General features: G+C 45.7%; 1 protein-coding gene and 1 long non-coding RNA gene across 2 annotated transcripts in view; both read left to right on the top strand.

Moving 5' to 3' along the window:
* LOC103657337 (zinc finger protein 91-like) overlaps positions 1-8,444 on the top strand; it is a 686,132-nt gene that overhangs the window by 419,681 nt on the left and 258,007 nt on the right. The gene's annotated exons all lie outside the window — the stretch shown is intronic.
* LOC103672899 lies at positions 376-3,788 on the top strand. Its single transcript, XR_571269.1, has 3 exons — positions 376-509; positions 1,626-1,810; positions 3,272-3,788. It is a non-coding gene; the product is annotated as an uncharacterized LOC103672899 (long non-coding RNA).

Raw genomic sequence — 8,444 nt, 5'->3', positions numbered from 1 at the left:
GCACGTGCTGGGCACTGCAGGCCGGTTCAGCGCCCTGTCGACCTCTGCGGATGGCAAAGACCTGCGCGCCTCTCTGGGATCAGTGTCCTCCAGGGCAGCTCCGGCCGCCAAGGGCTTCAGCTCCGGGGTTGGGCAACAGGCTCCTTCCTCAGAAGTCCGCAAGCAGGGCCGACTGCCACCCGTCCCACGGCCTCTCCAGCAGGGCAAGGGCTCTGGTGTTCTATTTTCTTTTTTTTCTTTTTTTTTTAAGATTTTATTTATTTATTCGACAGAGATAGAGACAGCCAGCGAGAGAGGGAACACAAGCAGGGGGAGTGGGAGAGGAAGAAGCAGGCTCATAGCGGAGGAGCCTGATGTGGGGCTCGATCCCAGAACGCCGGGATCACGCCCTGAACCGAAGGCAGACGCTTAACCGCTGTGCCACCCAGGCGCCCCTGGTGTTCTATTTTCTATTGTAGGTGCCACCTGGGACTCAGGAAACACTGCAGGAGCTGTCAGCTGGCTGATAAGTGAGTTCTATGTTCAACCGTCCGGGGGTTTGGAGTCAGTATAAGAGCTTGAGAACAGGGATTCTGGCTGGCACCGGGCTGGGCACTGCCACACTTCTGTTTTCCTTCACGCGTGCTGTTTGGAGACCCAGAATGAGTGTTTTACCAGTTTGGCGACTCTGCCTGTTCAAAAACAGGAGGCTGATTGGGCGACCTATTATGGTGACCCAGGCCCACTGCCGAAGTTCAGGTAAGCCGGGACAGAGCCGGTCAGGAACGGCTTTTCCCTAGGAAGACAGGACTGAACGTCTTCACTGAGGGGCAGCCCAAGCACTCCAGCGGGTTCTCCGAGTGTGGCCATCGGACCAGTAGCATCACGTTAGAAACCTAGTACAAATGCAGATCCTTGGGCCCCATCACCATGAACCAGAAACTGGGGCGGCACCCAGCAAGCCTTTGTGATAAGCCCCCAATGATCTCCAAGCTGAAGATCTGAGAAGTGGGCTCAATGCCACTGTAGTGATTCAGACTTTGCCCCTACGGCCTCTTGGATTGGGGGTCAGGGGGGTTAGGTGGCCCTCCTCTCTCTGTGCCTCCGCTGAGCCTTGGGAGTCTGACTTGAACAAGTGAAGTTTTTTCATGAATTTGTCATTAATGGTATGTTTGTTATTGCGACCAATATGTAAATGTGACTCTGAATCCATATCTATAGGCCACGTTAGAGACATTACTCAAACGTCGGTATGTTTTTTGTGAAGTTGTTTGCTTCAGGTTTTTGTTTTGTTTTAATTTCAGCCTACGGGCACCTGGGTGGCTCAGGTCAAGATCCCGGGGTCCTGGGATCCAGCCCCACATTGGGCTCCCTGGTTGGCGGGGAGTCTGCTTCTCCCTCTCCCTCCACCCCTCCCCATGCTCATGCTCTCTCTCTCTTGCTCTCTCTCAAATAAAATTAAATCTTAAAAAAATTCAGCTTAAGTTTTCTAAGAGGTATGTGAATAAATTTTTAAAATCCAGAAAAAAAAAAAACAAAGTGACAACTGTTGATGCCTATTGGAAGCCAGGTTGGAGAGAAGGCTCTAGAATATAGGGGAGAAGTGTTGTAAAGACCTAATAATCTTGGGTATTTTTTCTGAAAAGGTTTAAAAATTACCTGAAAACATAAAGCAGAAACACCAGAAGTAAAGGAGTCAACATTTACAATTTGCAAATGCAAGGAATTTTAGGAGAAAAAGACGACACGGCCTCGGACCACAGACGCAAGGCTTACCTGAGAACTGGCCATTTCTCCTTTCACCTCGTCTTCTAGAGGCCTTTCTCACAAGGTATATAAGGTGTATCAGCTGCATCAGGATCCTTTGCCTGTAAAGCCCCCAACAGAGCCTCTTCGCATGTAAACTGCGTGCGGCAGGCAGGACTTTAAGATGCAAAAAAGGCCCAAATTCCTAGTCCTTTGTGTCTGGCGCCATTCAGGTACTCTGAGCTCCTACCAATCCCTGACTTTTCCTTCTCTGCTTCCGGGGGGCCTCCCCTCCCACAGACGCCCACAAATTCAGCTACGGCACAGGAACCGTGTGCTGCACGGACCTGACCCTCACGTAGCAGAGACCCTGTCACCTCCCCCTGAGCCAGAGCCTGCTCTCAGCTCTCATGCAATCACCAGAAGCCCTTGTGCTTCCCCCTGACTCACTGAGAATCACCTGGAGCCCTTCATTAACACAACACTGCTGTTTTCGCCCAAACCAATTGCCAAATCTCAGGGTTGACCGTTTTTGAAACTCCACACATGATCCTGTCAGGAAGCATCTGGGGAGCTGACCACGCAAAGCAAGGGAACCAAGGCTACGATTCTTATCCTAACTTAGACCCACGCCTTCTCCACTGATGGGAGTTTCTGGAGATTAACACATTCTCCCTCTTTCTGCTACAGAGGGAGACACCTTACAAATGGAGCGTTCCTTAGAGATGCAAATGTCTCTTACGAAAGTAAACAGGGGGTTTCAGAGTTTTTCCTTTTCTATCGCTTTTTTAAAGTAACCTGGGGACACCTGGGTGGTTCAGTCGGTTAAGTGTCTGCCTTCGGCTCAGGTCATGATCCCGGGGTCCCGGGATCGAGTCCTGCATCGGGCTCCTTGCTCGGTGGGGAGCCTGCTTCTCCCTCTGCTGCTCCTCCTGCTTGTGTGCTCGCACTCTCTCTCTCTCTCTCTAAGTAACAGCCTAAAATAATTCTTAGCCCAAAGAGACATATTTTGGTATGACAGAATGCTCCCCTTCCATAGGTAAATGTATATTTTCATAAGGAACTGCCGGTTTTCCGAAGTGAATGTACTTTTTACACTCCCATCAGCAATATATGTGAATGCTAATTCCTCGACATTTTCACTGAATTTTGATGTTACCCTTTTTCTTTATTTAAGCCATTCTAGAAAATATTGAGTGGTTTCTCACTGTGAAATACGAAATGGTCTTACCATAGTTGTCCTGGTGACTGAAATGGAAACCAATTAAAAGCATGAAGTTGAACAAAAACTGTGGGGCCTGGTGGCTTGGTTGGTTAAGCATCTGCTTTTGACTCAGGTCATGATCCCAGGGTCCTGGGATCCAGCCCCAGGTCAGGGTCCCTGCTCAGTGGGGAGCCAGCTTCTCCCTCTGCCTGTCCCTCCCCCTGCTCGGGCTCTGTCTCTCAAATAAATAAAATCTTAAAAAAAGAAAATTTTAACAAAAATCAAACAGCTGCTTTGATAACCTTTTTCTCTCATCACAGACCTCCCCTCTGATCTTCTCAGCCCTTTGTTTCAGGAACCTGGTTCCACCCTGAGAACGTGAGGAACAGGGCCAGCAGCACAGACACAATTCCTGTGGAATCCGGCTAGACCCTGCATTTCCCCGCAAACCCCAGCCCCTGACGCTGGGTGCGCTTGCAGGCTTGAAGGCCCTGACCCGCGGTGGCCTCCTTTGCTGGCAAAGCCATAAAGCTGTTGCTGCTTTTGTCCTCAAACTGTGTCTTCGCGTTATAACTTGAGTCTGAAGCACGGAGGTCCGTTTTCGACCACAAAATGAGTGTGTAGGAGAGGAAAACATTTTTCTTCGTCTCTTCTTGATTCTTCAGCTCGTCTAATAATTAAGCTGTCGTAAGACAGATTCACAAGAGGAAACACTTAAGTTTGGGGACCTCAAAAATAAGAGGCCCCAAGATGGGTGATTGATGCAACCAAACCCCGTGACATCAGGAGCAGGGCACAGGGGGTTAGAATTTCAAAAAGGGCGAAGTCATTCACAGGAAAAAGGAAAGAGCCCATGCTGTGGATGAGGGAACAGAAGGCTGGCTGAGGACAAAGCAGAAGCTGACACCCCACCCCACCCCCACCACGGGACATCTGTGACATTCCTCAGGCACTCAGCCAAGGAAAGAAAAACAAATAGTTACAGAGATCATAGTTCTGCAGGACCAGAGTCTCCCTCAGTTTACAATTGTCTTAGTCTACAAGAAGAAAGCATTTTTATCAATAACCTAGCTTCCAGAAGGAAATGTAGATACAATTAAATATCCTTATAATCTGTAGCCCATTGACAGATACTTGAAGTGGACAGAGTGTAATGTTCCTGCAGGAAGCTCCCAACTGTCTTCATGTCAATGCCTTGTTAGAGGGAAGAACAACCTTAACTTGACAATGGCAGGGCCTCTGGTATCCCGTGAGTCTTCTTTAACATAAGAAAGTAGGTTCTCAGAAACCTCCCTTTATCCTTCTCTCCCCCAACCCCACAGTATATTATCAGCCACCCTCACAACCCAGGCAGCAGCTCCTTCTGCCCACGGGTCCTGTCCCCGAGCTTTCATAAACCACCGTTTTCCACCAAGATGCCTCAAGAATTCTTTCTTGGTCGGCTCCGGACTCTACCCCACTGACCCTCACCTATATTCCAAAACCCCATCATTGTCAAACAACTTTCTGCCACACCAGGCAGGCACCTGGTGTGATATAAAAAGTTAATCTCTGGTATTCTCTCTCGTCTCATCTAATTTATTCTCGATATATACATATATATCAGCTTCAGAAAAGAAGGAAAGTCTTCTGTTCGTAGCAACAGAATAAAAGTGGAGGACGTTTTGTTAAATAAGCCACACGTAGAAAAAAGATACTGTATGAAATCACATATATGCAGAATCTTTTAAAAAGGCAAACTAGAACAGATTAGCATTTTTGTGGCCGGGGCTGAGGATGGGGGCAATGTTGAGACGTGGATCGGATGGTCCGAGGGCTCACTTAGGCAGGCTAGATGAGCACTGAGTGTTGGATGACAGCCTGGTGACTGTGGTTAATAGGAGCGTATTGTACGCTTGAAATTTGCTAGGCGAGAGCATCTTAAGTGTTCTCACTGACGTGGAGGACAAAGACAAAAGAAAAAAATGTCTTGGGGCGCCTGGGTGGCACAGCGGTTGAGCGTCTGCCTTTGGCTCAGGGCGTGATCCCGGCGTTCTGGGATCGAGCCCCACGTCCGGCTCCTCCGCTATGAGCCTGCTTCTTCCTCTCCCACTCCCCCTGCTTGTGTTCCCTCTCTCGCTGGCTGTCTCTATCTTTGTCGAATAAATAAATAAAATCTTTAAAAAAAAAAATGTCTTACAACTTACAGCTCATGTAAGTGGGGTGGGGTCTGGGGCAGCACCAGCCTCCAGGGCATTATGGAAGCAAGGTTGCCAGGACCTTCGGGGGGCTAGCTGTAGTTAGGAAAACGTCATTTATTACTGTCTAATACAACGTTAGTGATGCAGCGTCTGGGGGGCTCAGTCAGGTAAGCGTCACACTCTTGATTTCAGGGTCAAGAGATCAAGTCCCAAATTAGGCTCCATGCTGATTGTGGAGTCTGCTCGAGATTCTCTCTCTTCCTCTCCCTCTGCCCCTCACCCCCCTTTGCACACTCTCTCTATCTCTAAAAGAAAAATAAATAAATAACACATAAAGCCTTGATCATGAGACCCTTCAGATGTGTATTGGTGGACCATATTCTTGGAGGATGATTGCTGACATGTCTGGGCGATAAAGATAATGGAAGTTTGCTAAGGAACTTTTATATGTTACTGTGGACTTACAGGGCCTGGAGGAGGAGGGTTGGGATGATGTTGAGGTAAGATTGAACTTTTTTTTTTTTTTTAAGATTTTATTTATTTATTCGACAGAGAGACAGCCAGCGAGAGAGGGAACACAAGCAGGGGGAGTGGGAGAGGAAGAAGCAGGCTCATAGCAGAGGAGCCTGATGTGGGGCTCGATCCCAGAACGCCGGGATCACGCCCTGAGCCGAAGGCAGACGCTTAACCGCTGTGCCACCCAGGCGCCCCTAGACTGCACTTTTGCCCTTAGCGAAGTATTAACATGGAAGCAGCAGAATTCTTCGAGGAATGTCACGCTGCCTGGTTCAAGGACTTGTCAATGGGCTGTAGACAGTAAGGGAATTTACATTTTTTTCTTTTGCCTTTGTTTCCCAGTCAATGATGTTATGCGAAGCGAAAAAAATAAACAGAGACAGATAACACTGAGTTCGCTTATGTGACTAACCTAAGATAGTGGAAGAGACGGAAGGAAGGAAAGGAGAGAGTGAGGAAGGTAGGAAGAAAAAAGGAAGAAAGTCATGAGTTTCCGTTTTGCAAGATGAGACATTCCAGAGGTTGGTTTTACAACAACATAAATATACTTCACGCTACAGATTAAAATGGTTAAAATGGGGCGCCTGGGTGGCTCAGTCAGTAAAGCATCTGCCTTCAGGTCAGGTCATGATCCCAGAGCCATGGGATCGACTCCTGCATCGGGCTCTCTGCTCAGCGGGGAGTCGGCTTCTCCTTCTACCCCTCCCCCTGCTTGTGCTCTGTTTCTCGCAAAAATAAAATCTTTAAAAAATAAATAAAATGGTTAAAATGGCAGATTTTATGGCATATGTTTACAGCCACAATTAAGAGTAAATTATAAAACCTAAAACTGATACAACATTATGAGTTTTAAAGTCTTACCTTCAGGGGCACCTGGGTGGTGCAGTTGTTAAGTGTCTGCCTTCGGCTCAGGGCGTGATCCTGGCGTTCTGGGATCGAGCCCCACATCAGGCTCCTCCGCTGGGAGCCTGCTTCTTCCTCTCTCACTCCCCCTGCTTGTGTTCCCTCTCTCGCTGGCTGTCTCTCTCTCTGTCAAATAAATAAATAAAATCTTTAAAAATAAATAAATAAAATAAAATCTTACCTTCAATTCAGAATGGCATTTCTCTCACAAAGGGAATATAAATTCATCCTTAAATAGATGATAACCTTAATTTTATCATAACAATTCACCAAGGAAGGATAAAACAGCCACTGACCACTAAACCAAGAAAAGAAACAAACAAGATAAATCATGAACCAACAATGTATGGGTAATATTTATACAAACAAATACCCAGGTAATATTATTGGCAATTGACAGATGGCTGATTCCTATTTGAAGTACACCCTTCACAGTCTTAAAATGTACGAAGTTGAAAATTGTTACCTAAAAACGGAACAGAGACAAAAAATAAAAGCACGATTAATTAAGGCTGTGGAACGTATCACACAAAAGGAAGCATTGTTGTGGAATTGTAAAACAAGAATGAGAGAAATTTTAACCCCCCAAATTTCTGAATCAATTATACATATTTTTTTAAAAAGGATCCTTGTAGGGGCCCCTGGATGGCTCAGTCATTAAGCGTCTGCCTTCGGCTCAGGGCGTGATCCCGGCATTGTGGGATCGAGCCCCACATCAGGCTCCTCCACTGGGAGCCTGCTTCTTCTTCTCCCATTCCCCCTGCTTGTGTTCCCTCTCTCACTGGCTGTCTCTCTCTCTGTCGAATAAATAAATAAAAATCTTAAAAAAAAAAAAAAAGACACTGGAGAGAGAAACAAACTGAGGGCTTCAGAGGGGAGGGGGTGGGGGAATGGGATAGACTGGTGATGGGTAGTAAGGAGGGCACGTATTGCATGGTGCACTGGGTGTTATACGCAACTAATGAAGCATCGAGCTTTACATCAGAAACCAGGGACGTACTGTATGGTGACTAACATAATATAATAAAAAAAACATTAAAATAAAAAATAAAAGACACTGGAGAAATTTATTATGGTATTAATATAGTGTTCCCATTCCTGCACAATAATGAGAGCTTTAAGCCATCCTGTAGGATTAAAAAAAAAAAAAAAAAAAAAACCAACCCCATAAACAAACAAACAAACAAACAAAAAAAACCCCTCTTTATTTGAAAATAAAGGAAGAAATGAAAGTTGTAAAAGTGCTGGTCATCAGTAATACATAAAATAAACATTTGGGATTAAGTTATATCATGACTCAGTGATATGTTGAGGGACATGAATGAAAAACCTAGTAACTTCTTTACTAAATTTAAATTTGTGAGCTAAATATTTTAATAAATACAGATACCTACCATTACTTCTTACATAATATATACACATTCGAGCATTTCCTATCAAAACATTTCAATCTAAAAGGACACCTGAGTTGGACATAGATCCAATCAGAAAGTGAAAACACATGGGACACAGTCTCAGTTCTCTTTGTACTAAACAACACAGAATTATCAAATGAGACAACTTACTCAGAAATAAGGTAAGAAGTGACTGTACTATAACGGTGGGCAATGTTCTAACCTCCTTTATGCCCTTAATTTCTTTCAGAATTCATGAGGTAAGTGGATTAATTCTTTTATCATTGTAGATTGGAGCAGATAAACAAGATTTCTAATGATACTGTGTACAAATAAAAAGGACATTTAAAAAAAGGTTTTATTTATTTATTCATGAGAGATGGAGAGAGAGGCAGAGGTGGAGGGAGAAGCAGGCCCCCCACTGAGCAGGGAGCCAGATGTGGGCCTTGATCCCAGGACCCTGGGATCATGACCTGAGCCGAAGGCAGATGCTTAACCGACTGAGCCACCCAGGTGTTCAAA

Source organism: Ursus maritimus, unplaced genomic scaffold (assembly GCF_017311325.1).
Source record: "Ursus maritimus isolate PB19 unplaced genomic scaffold, ASM1731132v1 scaffold_19, whole genome shotgun sequence".
NCBI lineage: Eukaryota > Metazoa > Chordata > Mammalia > Carnivora > Ursidae > Ursus > Ursus maritimus.
Note: the sequence above shows the minus strand (reverse complement) of the source record. Positions and strands in the feature narration are given on the sequence as shown.